Source organism: Thamnophis elegans, unplaced genomic scaffold (genome assembly GCF_009769535.1).
Source record: "Thamnophis elegans isolate rThaEle1 unplaced genomic scaffold, rThaEle1.pri scaffold_46_arrow_ctg1, whole genome shotgun sequence".
Lineage (NCBI taxonomy): Eukaryota > Metazoa > Chordata > Lepidosauria > Squamata > Colubridae > Thamnophis > Thamnophis elegans.
This window is the reverse complement of record NW_022473897.1, coordinates 781,706-791,351: the sequence shown is the minus strand read 5'-3', so window position 1 is coordinate 791,351 and position 9,646 is coordinate 781,706.

Sequence of the window (9,646 nt, the reverse complement as noted above, 5' to 3'; positions counted from 1 at the left end):
TGTTTTAACATGAATATAGATTTGTAATATATTAGTTCCCATTAAGTGGAATTCCATACATCTACCAATTGTACTAAAGTATCTATTCATTTATTATATTGAAGCTGTAAAAAAACATGATTCTTAGTTCAGTTCATGATGCATACAGATGGAAGTATGTTTAGTTTAGATACATTTCAATGCCTATATTATAATATTTAGTTATGTGATTTATCCATGCTACACCTGAAAAGCTGTGTAGAAGAAATAATTGATCTCACCATGTAAATAATTTATGGCTTTCTATGCAGAAGAAAATAATTAAGTTATTATTTAATAACCATACCAGACAGTAATTTTGGTAAGGTCAATCTTGGCTTTCTGTAGTTATTATTGCTATCTTAGCATCTATCCAACTGTTCAGGCTATAAAATAGAATTCATCATTATTATTATTATTTTTATAATGGTTGTAACAACTCATTTCAAAATGTTATAATAAGAGGCTGGTAAAGCATCCGTTAAAATTCTTGACTATTTCTGCCTTTTAAAAAACAACTTCACAAAATTCCTTTCTTGTTATAGATCCATTCATTATTTTTCTTTATCTGTGATCTTTGGTAATTTTTGTTTCTTGTTAGCAACTTTCTTCTCCTTCATATAATAATATCCAACGAGGTACTTTTTTGAATTTCTAAATGATCCATGATTATGGTGCTTCCATCTTGCAATTTTAATAGTTTTTCTCTTTTTTGATGCTCAATACAGGGGTGAAATTCAGCAGGTTTCTGACAGTTTCTGGAGAACTGGTAGCAGAAATTTTGAGTGGTTCAGAGAACCAGCAAAATACCACCTCTGGCTGGCCCCAGAGTGAGGAGGGAATGGAGATTTTGCAATATCCTTCCCCAAGGAGTAGGAGGGGAATGGAGATTTTGCAGTATCCTTCCCCTGGAGCAGGGAGGGAATGGGGATTTTGCAGTATCCTTTCCCTGCCATGCCCACCAAGCACGCCCACAGAACCAGTAGTAAAAATGATTGAATTTTACCAATGCCTCAATATATATGCCAACCATTTTCCTGGCTAATTTGCAAACTGAAATTATGTTTTCTGTAAACCATTTTTACCTCATTTATGTAGCCACCATTCAAAGAGTTTAATTTCTTCTGAAATGATTTTGTTTTCTGTGGATTTCTTTAATTCTTCCCGTTTTGATTTTATTTGATCTAAAATAACTTGTGTATTCTGATCTCTCTCTCTCCCTCTTTTAGTTTTCTATTATATTGAATAAAATGTCCTCTCATAAAAGGACACATTTTCATTCTTACATCTAAACCAATCTTATATCTGTACCTTTATTAAATTATTGTAAATTTCCATTACTTTTCTTTCTGTAACATTTCATTTAAACTCCAGTTGGAGGAACTAATTATTCTTTTAAATGCTAAGGGAAATTTAAAGTTAGAGCTAATTTTAGCAAAGTCTAAGCAGTTCATCAGAATGAAACTTGATCTATTAAGAAACTTACTAAATAAGTAACAACAAAAGCTGGTATTCATTTTGGATTTTTATCAGTTGCTCCTTTCTGTTCAAATCAGGCCTCAGAACAATAATGTAGCATTTGGGGAAAAAGATGCAACCCAATAATCCTGCTGCAGAAGCCAAAATGGAGAAGACTTCCACAGCTACCATGTACTTTCCCTTGGTACTTAAATAGGTGGGGACAAACAACATCCAGACACTGCAAAAAACAAACATGCTGAAAGTTATAAATTTTGCTTCATTAAAGCTATCAGGTAACTTCCTGGCTAGGAAAGCCACAATGAAGCTGATAAAGGTCAAGATCCCATAAAGCCAAGGACAATATAAAACATGATGGCTGAACCTTCATTACACTCCAGGACAATTTCTCCTGCTATAGAATGCATGTCTGAATCTGGAAATGGGGGAGAAATTGACAGCACATGCTACAAATGGTGATTTGCACTAGAGAGCAAGACAAGACAATGGTGTTGGCTAGCCTTTTGCCCACCCATTTCCTCATTTTGGAATCAGCTTGGTGGCCATGAAAGCAAGAATCACTATGGCTGTTTTGCCCAATATGCAAGAAAGGGCTACAGAGAAAAGGATGCCAAAAGTAACTTGTCTCAAGAGACATTTTACTTGGTTAGGTTGACCAATGAAAAGCAAAATGCAAAGGAAAGAGAACAGGAGAACAATGAGAAGAATGTAAGTGAGGCTCCTGTTGTTGGCTTTGACAATGGGAGTGTGCTGATTTTTAATGAAAGATCCCAGCACCACAGTTGATATGAAAGAAAGAAGAAAGCAACACTTATCAAAGTGATTCCCAAGGGTTCTTTGTAAGACAAGAAAGTTGTGAGTTTTTTTGATGCAAACAATCTGATCCTTGTTGGGATAACTTTCTTCAGGACATGGGAAGCAGTCATCTGAATCTGGAAAAAGAAACAATGTTGTCAAGCATATTGAGAGTTAGCACAGGCCATCCCCAACTTTCAGAAGCATTGATAATTCAGTACCTGGAATTTCAGAACTGTCACCATACAGAAGGGGAGTTTTAGGATTTGATATCTGTTGTGGCCCAGCACGAGCTGTTAGAGCTGCAAACAGACTCTGACAGCGAGGGGGCCCTATGAGTTGGCTCTGGAAGATGTGGAAGACCCTGGACAGGGTTCAGACTCTGAGCAGGGACCAGAGAGGCTGGTTGGTCACCAGGAGGGCGCCTGAGGCATGGAGCAGTGGTGAAAGCCAAAGGGAACATGCCCATGAGGTCAGGCCCTGGAGCAGTGGTGAAGACATCAGGCCTTTGAGCAGTGAAAAGATTTAGAGAGAATTTGTCCCGGACGCCCGGCAGAGGCGGGCGGATAAAATGCCGGCAGCAATTAAGGAGACAAAGAAGATAATTGGACCCAGGTGGTTGTGATTAGGTCCGTCCCAAGAGAGTATATAAGGAGAGACTTTGGGAGGAGGCTGTTTGCAGGATTCAACTAGTATACTAATGCTGGAGAAGCTCTCGTGTGTATTTATTATCTTGGAAGTCTGGCTTGCTGCCAAAGTCTTGTCGGTGTGTTAATTTACTGTGAATAAAGTGTCTAGCAGTAATCTTGTGTTGGCGTGCCTCATTGTATGGAGGGGGGGGGGTCAGAACAGATATCGAATTTATGTGTAAGGCTATAGACCAGGAAAGTTCTAAAACTAAACTGTCTGATATGAAATCCTTTGAAATTACTTTGACATTATTTATTGTCCAAAAGAGACCTAAATCCAATCCCACTTGAAGTCCAACTTGTGCCAAGTTACTTTGATTGTTAGTTGATCAGATTATTGTATATGTTATATGGTAATAAACTCACTATCCTGGCTCCTGGTTTCTTGTGTTTGACTATTGTTCTCTCAACCATTCCTATTCCAAAAGTCTGTAGGGGGTAAAGACTCCAGCCTCTGAAACTCAGGTAATGCTTTGAACCTATTGACCATCAAAACTAATAACTCCTGGCTGGCAAAGCAGAAGCAGCTTCCTCGAGACATAGTTATATATTTTACTACAAGAGAGCTTAGAAATATGGTACTGCAAGCGTCTTATAACACTAAGCTTCAAATTGGCGGTCAAGACCTGGCTGTTTTGAAAGAGATACCACCTCAAATGTTAAGAGCCAGGAGAGACTACGCTTTTTTTGGTCGAAGAACTCAGAAATCGTCAGATACAGTATAGATGGGATGCACCATTTGGCATCATATTTACATTTGATAAGCAAAGGTACCGCCTCAACTCTGTATGGAAAGCCCGAGATTTTTATTATAATATATTGAAGGCCGGACACCCTGCACCATCTGGACCTAGAGAAAGACCACAAGAAGGACAGGATAGACAGCAAACTACACAACCACCAGACAAGATGGAGCATCTCTCTTCTCTAGAAGTGCAAGGTGCTATGGAACCAAGACCTAGCCGCATGACTACTAGACGTATGGAGAAACAAGAAAAAAGGAAAACTCGAAATATATCTAAACTGATTTACAAAGGGAAGGAGGTGTTTCAACAGGAAGAGATTCAAAAGGCTTTCTGGGAATTTTTTACAGAACTGTATAAAGGGGATAAAATTAATGGTTTAGACATAGACAAATATTTAGACAAAGAGAAAATACCTTCAGTTAGAGAAGAACACAGGCAAAAATTGAATCAACCAATAACCTCGGGGGAAATCCTGCAGGTAATTAAGCAATTAAAGTCAGGGAAAGCACCAGGTACAGATGGCTTGACAGCGGTTTACTATAAAAACTTACAGTTAGAAATGGTAGAACCTCTTAGAGAATTATTTAATATGATTCAAACGGAAGGTAAAGTCCCTCCATCTTGGAAGACAGCGTTTATATCTTTGATACCCAAAGAAGATCAAGATACTACTCAACCCAAAAATTATAGACCTATTTCATTACTGAATGTAGATTATAAAATTTTTACTAAAATATTAGCAAATAGGTTAATGTTGGTCATTCAACATTGATACATACGGACCAAACAGGTTTTATACAAGGGAGACAGATGAAAAGTAATGTCAGATTAATTATTAATGCATTAGAATATTTGGGAAAGAACAACCAGATCCCTGCTGCGTTTATATTTTTGGATGCTGAGAAGGCCTTTGATCGAGTTAACTGGCAATTTCTGCTGAAGATACTGCAAAAAATGCAGATAGGAGATAATTTTTTACAGTCAATTAAAGCAATATACCAACAGCAAACAGCACAAAAGAAGTTTAACAGACTCTTTTCAAATTGGAAAAGGTACAAGACAGGGCTGTCCTTTGTCCCCATTATTGTTTATTATAACTTTGGAAGTATTGTTGAATAAAATACGGGGCTTGGATGGTTTAAAAGGGATCAAGATTAGGCAGCAAGAATATAGAGTCCGCGCTTTTGCGGATGATTTGGTCATAATATTGGAACAACCGCAGGAATCCAGTATGGTTTTAATGAATACGATTAATCAATATGGTCAAGTGTCGGGCTTTAAAATAAACTTAGGAAAAACCAAAATATTAGCTATAAATATGAATATTAAACAAAAGGAAGAATTAGGAGTGATGCTAGGATGTGAGGTAGTTAAAAAAGTCAAATATCTTGGAGTTAACATTTTAACTTCAAATGGGAAATTATATAAGCATAATTATGAACCACTTTGGCATAGCATACAGACAGAGATGAAAAAATGGGAGAAATTGCACTTATCTTTGCTGGGTAGGATAGCGGCAGTGAAAATGAACATTTACCAAAATTTTTATTTCTTTTCCAATGTTACCTATACTTAAAAAAGATGCGAACCTTTTAGAATGGCAGAAGGGTATCAACAAATTTGTGTGGGCAGGAAAGAAGCCGAGGGTAAAGATGAAAATAATGCAAGATGTACGTGAGAGAGGAGGATTGAAACTACCTAATTTAAAACTATATTATGATGCAGTGGTATTATCTGTAATTAGTGATTGGACTCATTTAACCAATGATAGAATATTGAATATTGAGGGACACGATCTGGTATTTGGTTGGCATGCTTACCTGTTATTCAACAAAAAATCGGATAAGAATTTTAAAAGTCATATTTTAAGAAATGCTTTATTGCGGGTTTGGAAGAAATACCAATATAAATTAAATGACAAGATACCCATGTGGGCAATTCCTAGACACGCAATTGAAAATATGAATACAGCACAAAAACAGGACAGAATTACTTACAGACAGCTTCTTACCTCGGAAAGGGGGGTATTACAATTAAAATCTTTAGAGGTATTAAAAGAGCAGAAGGTAGTTCAAACATGGTTCCAGTATGGGCAATTACAGGCTGGGTGGAAAATAGATCAAAAAATTGGTTTTATCCAAGTTGAGGATAATCTGTTTAAACAAATAAGAGATCAAAGCTTAATGCATATAAAGAGGATATATAATGTATTAATACAGATGGATTCGGAAACAGAATTAGTTAAAGATTGTATGATAAAATGGGCTCAAAATATTGAAGAACCAATAATGTTGGATACATGGGAAAGAATCTGGGTAAGAAATGTGAAATTTACACAAGCTCAAAATCTGAGAGAAAATTTTTACAAGATGTTCTATAGATGGCATTTAGATCCTAAAAAGTTGGCTTCTATGTATCCGAATGTACAGCCTAAATGTTGGAGGTGTGGTTCTCTCGATGCTACATATTATCATATATGGTGGACCTGCCAAAAGGTTAAGGCATTTTGGATAAAAATATGGTGGGTCATGCAAAATGTTTTTAAAAGAAGGATAAAGTTTATTCCTCAGTTATTTTTACTAGGTATATGTACTGACTTTACAGTGGTAGAGACTAATTTGATTCTGCACCTGATAACTGCAGCAAGACTGTTGGTGGCGCAATATTGGAAGAAGGAAGACTTGCGTACAATCCAAGAATGGACATTGAAAGTAACAAACTTAGCCGAGATGGCTAAAATATCGGCATATCTCAAAGATCATTCAAATGAGATATATAAACGAGACTGGAAAAAATGGATTGACTATATACAAAATAAATACGGGACTAAGAAATTCCAGTTAGCCTATGCTTAAGATCAGAAATGATTTAAACTGTTAAAAGTTAGTTCAGTAAGAAGAAGCTAAGGTCAATCTAGAATGTCATTAATTTCTTATTTCTTTTTTCTCAATAGATTTTAGACTGTGTTAGTTAAAAATCCATACCGTGTACGGGTTCTGGGAAGTCGGGGGGGGGGGAAGGAGGAGGGGGGGGTGGGGGGGGTGGAGGGAGGGAGGGGCACACACACAAAAAAAATTGTACTTCAATGTCTTAATGATTGACAAATGATGACATATTTGTGTTTTTTTTTTTAAAGAAAAAATAAAAAAGTTATGTTTCATAAAAAAACTAATAGATATCATCATTCTTGTACTGTATAATATTCTTACCTGTCTGGTTGGCAATTTTTCCTTCTGGACAACGAAGGCATCCGTAACAGCAAAATGGCTTCCCTTCTATTTTGATCTTGCTGTAACCCAAGGAGCAATGAGCAATACATTTTCAGCTCTTAGGGCATCATATTTTTGATAAAAACTGTATTTGGTTAATGAAAACATATATATGTTTTCTATGTGATCATATTTAAAAATTCCACCTTCCTTTCCATCATTTCTTCCTATTTGACTTCTTTCTCCCCTCTCTACTGCAGTGTAATTAAACTCCTTTCTCAACATAACAATAATGTCATGCAAGAATTCATAATTTAATTTATAAGAAAGTATATAGGATTCTCAAGTATCTAGGACTGATTCAAGTATTCCCCTAGAAGCAAATTGTTTGCCATTTGTTCTTTGTTTACAGTCCATTACATAAAATAATCCTCTTTATCTCTCACCTCTAAAACATTATCCCTCTTTTCTGGATCCCTCTATAAAGAATTATTCTACATCATTCTTCTGGGTCATCTCAGGACCCTATTCTATATATCTGAAGAAATGAGTTATAGACTTGAAAAGTACATGGGATAATAGTGTACTTAGATTTTAGGTTGTCATAAACCATTATAAGGATTATCCTTCACAACTGAAGACAAACTTGGCTGGGTTTCTAACAGAACAGAAGATAATACAGAATTGGAAGGGATCTTGATGGTCTTCTAGTCCAACTCGCTGCTCAAGCAAATGGTTATCCAGTCTCTTCTTAAAAGCCTCCAGTGATGGAACACCCATAACTTCTGAAGGCAAGGCCTAGTTAATTATTCTTAAGGTTAGGAAATTTCTCCTTGGTTCTAGATTGCTTCTCTCCTTGATTAGTTTCCATCAATTGTTTCTTGCCTTGCATTCTGGTGTTTTGGAAAATAGTTTGACCCCCCTCTTCTTTCTGGGAGTCCCTCAAACATTAGAACACTGCTATCATGTCACCCCAATCCTACTTTTCACTAGACTAGACAAACTCATTTCCTGCAGTTGTTCTTCATATGGTTTAGCCTCCAGCCCCCTAATCATCTTTGTTGCTCTTATTTATATTCTTTCCAGAGAATCAACATCTTTTTAATAATATGATGACCCAAACCAGATGCCGTTACATCTGTTACCTCAACTTCTTTAATTCACTGAGGAATTCAAGCAGACTCAATGAAGAAAAAAAGTGACGTGGAACCATAGTGCATAATCCTATTTACATAATGGAAACAGTAGAAATGCATAGACTAGTGTATTTCATTTCCAAACTGAAAATTTTAAATGTATCTCTGAAATTTCTGTTTAGGACGGGAACTTATCAGTTACAGGTATAAAGTACTAGGTTGGAAGTGGTCTGTCATGGAAATGTTGGGCAGAAGCATTTGGAAATTAGGAAGCAGAGGTTGGATAAATTCAGATATCTTTTAAGCAACACCTAAGCAAGTACAGTTTTACAAAGTTTATGAAGGTGAAACAAAGTGGAAAACCTTGTTATTAACCAGTTATCATGAAGTATGTAAGAATTATCCAAGCAGAGGAAGGATAATTGAAAGAGATGAAATTTAAATTTCAATCATTTCAGACACATTGACCCACTGTCAGTTGAGTGCTGGTATAAGTAAGAATAATAGCTACATACACAGGATCATCAAGAAAGTCTTCGGATGGAATTGTTTTGAAGGTAATCAGGTTGGACATTATGTAAATCAGATATATAATGCCACCAATGATGAGATCACCTGAATGATAAGACTTGTATTAATACTAAGGCTGCTGATGGAGCATTTAGCATCATAGCATGTGCATTGTGAAAGCCATATTATCACCCATAGCTTGAAGAGTAACATAGCAGATCACGTTGCTATGGCTGTTTCTCTTGAGCTGAACCCAAAAATGTATAGCAAAAACAGCATCATTTTTCTGACTTTATGTTTGAATATGTTTAGGAAAAAGGAACTATTAATAACATCAGTCCGCCTTGGTTGGGCTCCTGTTTTTGCTTTGCTGTTTAGAACCCTCTAGGGTCCAAAGGAATAAAATTAAACATAGTAAATTATAGGGCATAACACCGCTTGCTCAGCTGTTTGTGATATTGCAAAAGAAGATAGGTGATATTACCTTGGTGTAAAAGATCTGTAGCTCTCTGTGTAGCAGCAAGAAAAATCAACAACAGATTGCAATCAAAGGCAAAGAAGAGCAAATGAATAAGATAATGAGGGACAAAGAACAAGTTTACTAGCTCTGTACTGGTACAGACAGCATGACATCATAATCAATTAAAACTTTATATGTTAATAAATCTGTCATATGCAATCCCTGATTATACTTTTTCAATAGTTTATTCTTCTTCTCTGGCCAACCATCTTTTAAATAATGATCATATAATGGGTTCATTTCAGAGGTGGGCTCCTACAGTTTGGACTGGTTCAACCGAGTAGGTAGTAATTTGGCTGCCCAATAGCAGTAGACTTAGCAGTAGACTTATATACCGCTTCATAGGCCTTTCAGGCCTCTCTAAGCGGTTTACAGAGAGTCAGCATATTGCCCCCAACAATCTGGGTCCTCATATTGCCCAAGCCTCTGAACTGGTTCTGTTGGCGGTGCTGTAGGCACCACCAGCTTGTTTTTTCTTCTGCACATGCACAGAGCAATTTTTCACTACTGCACATGCATAGTGATGGGAATGCCAACCATGGCC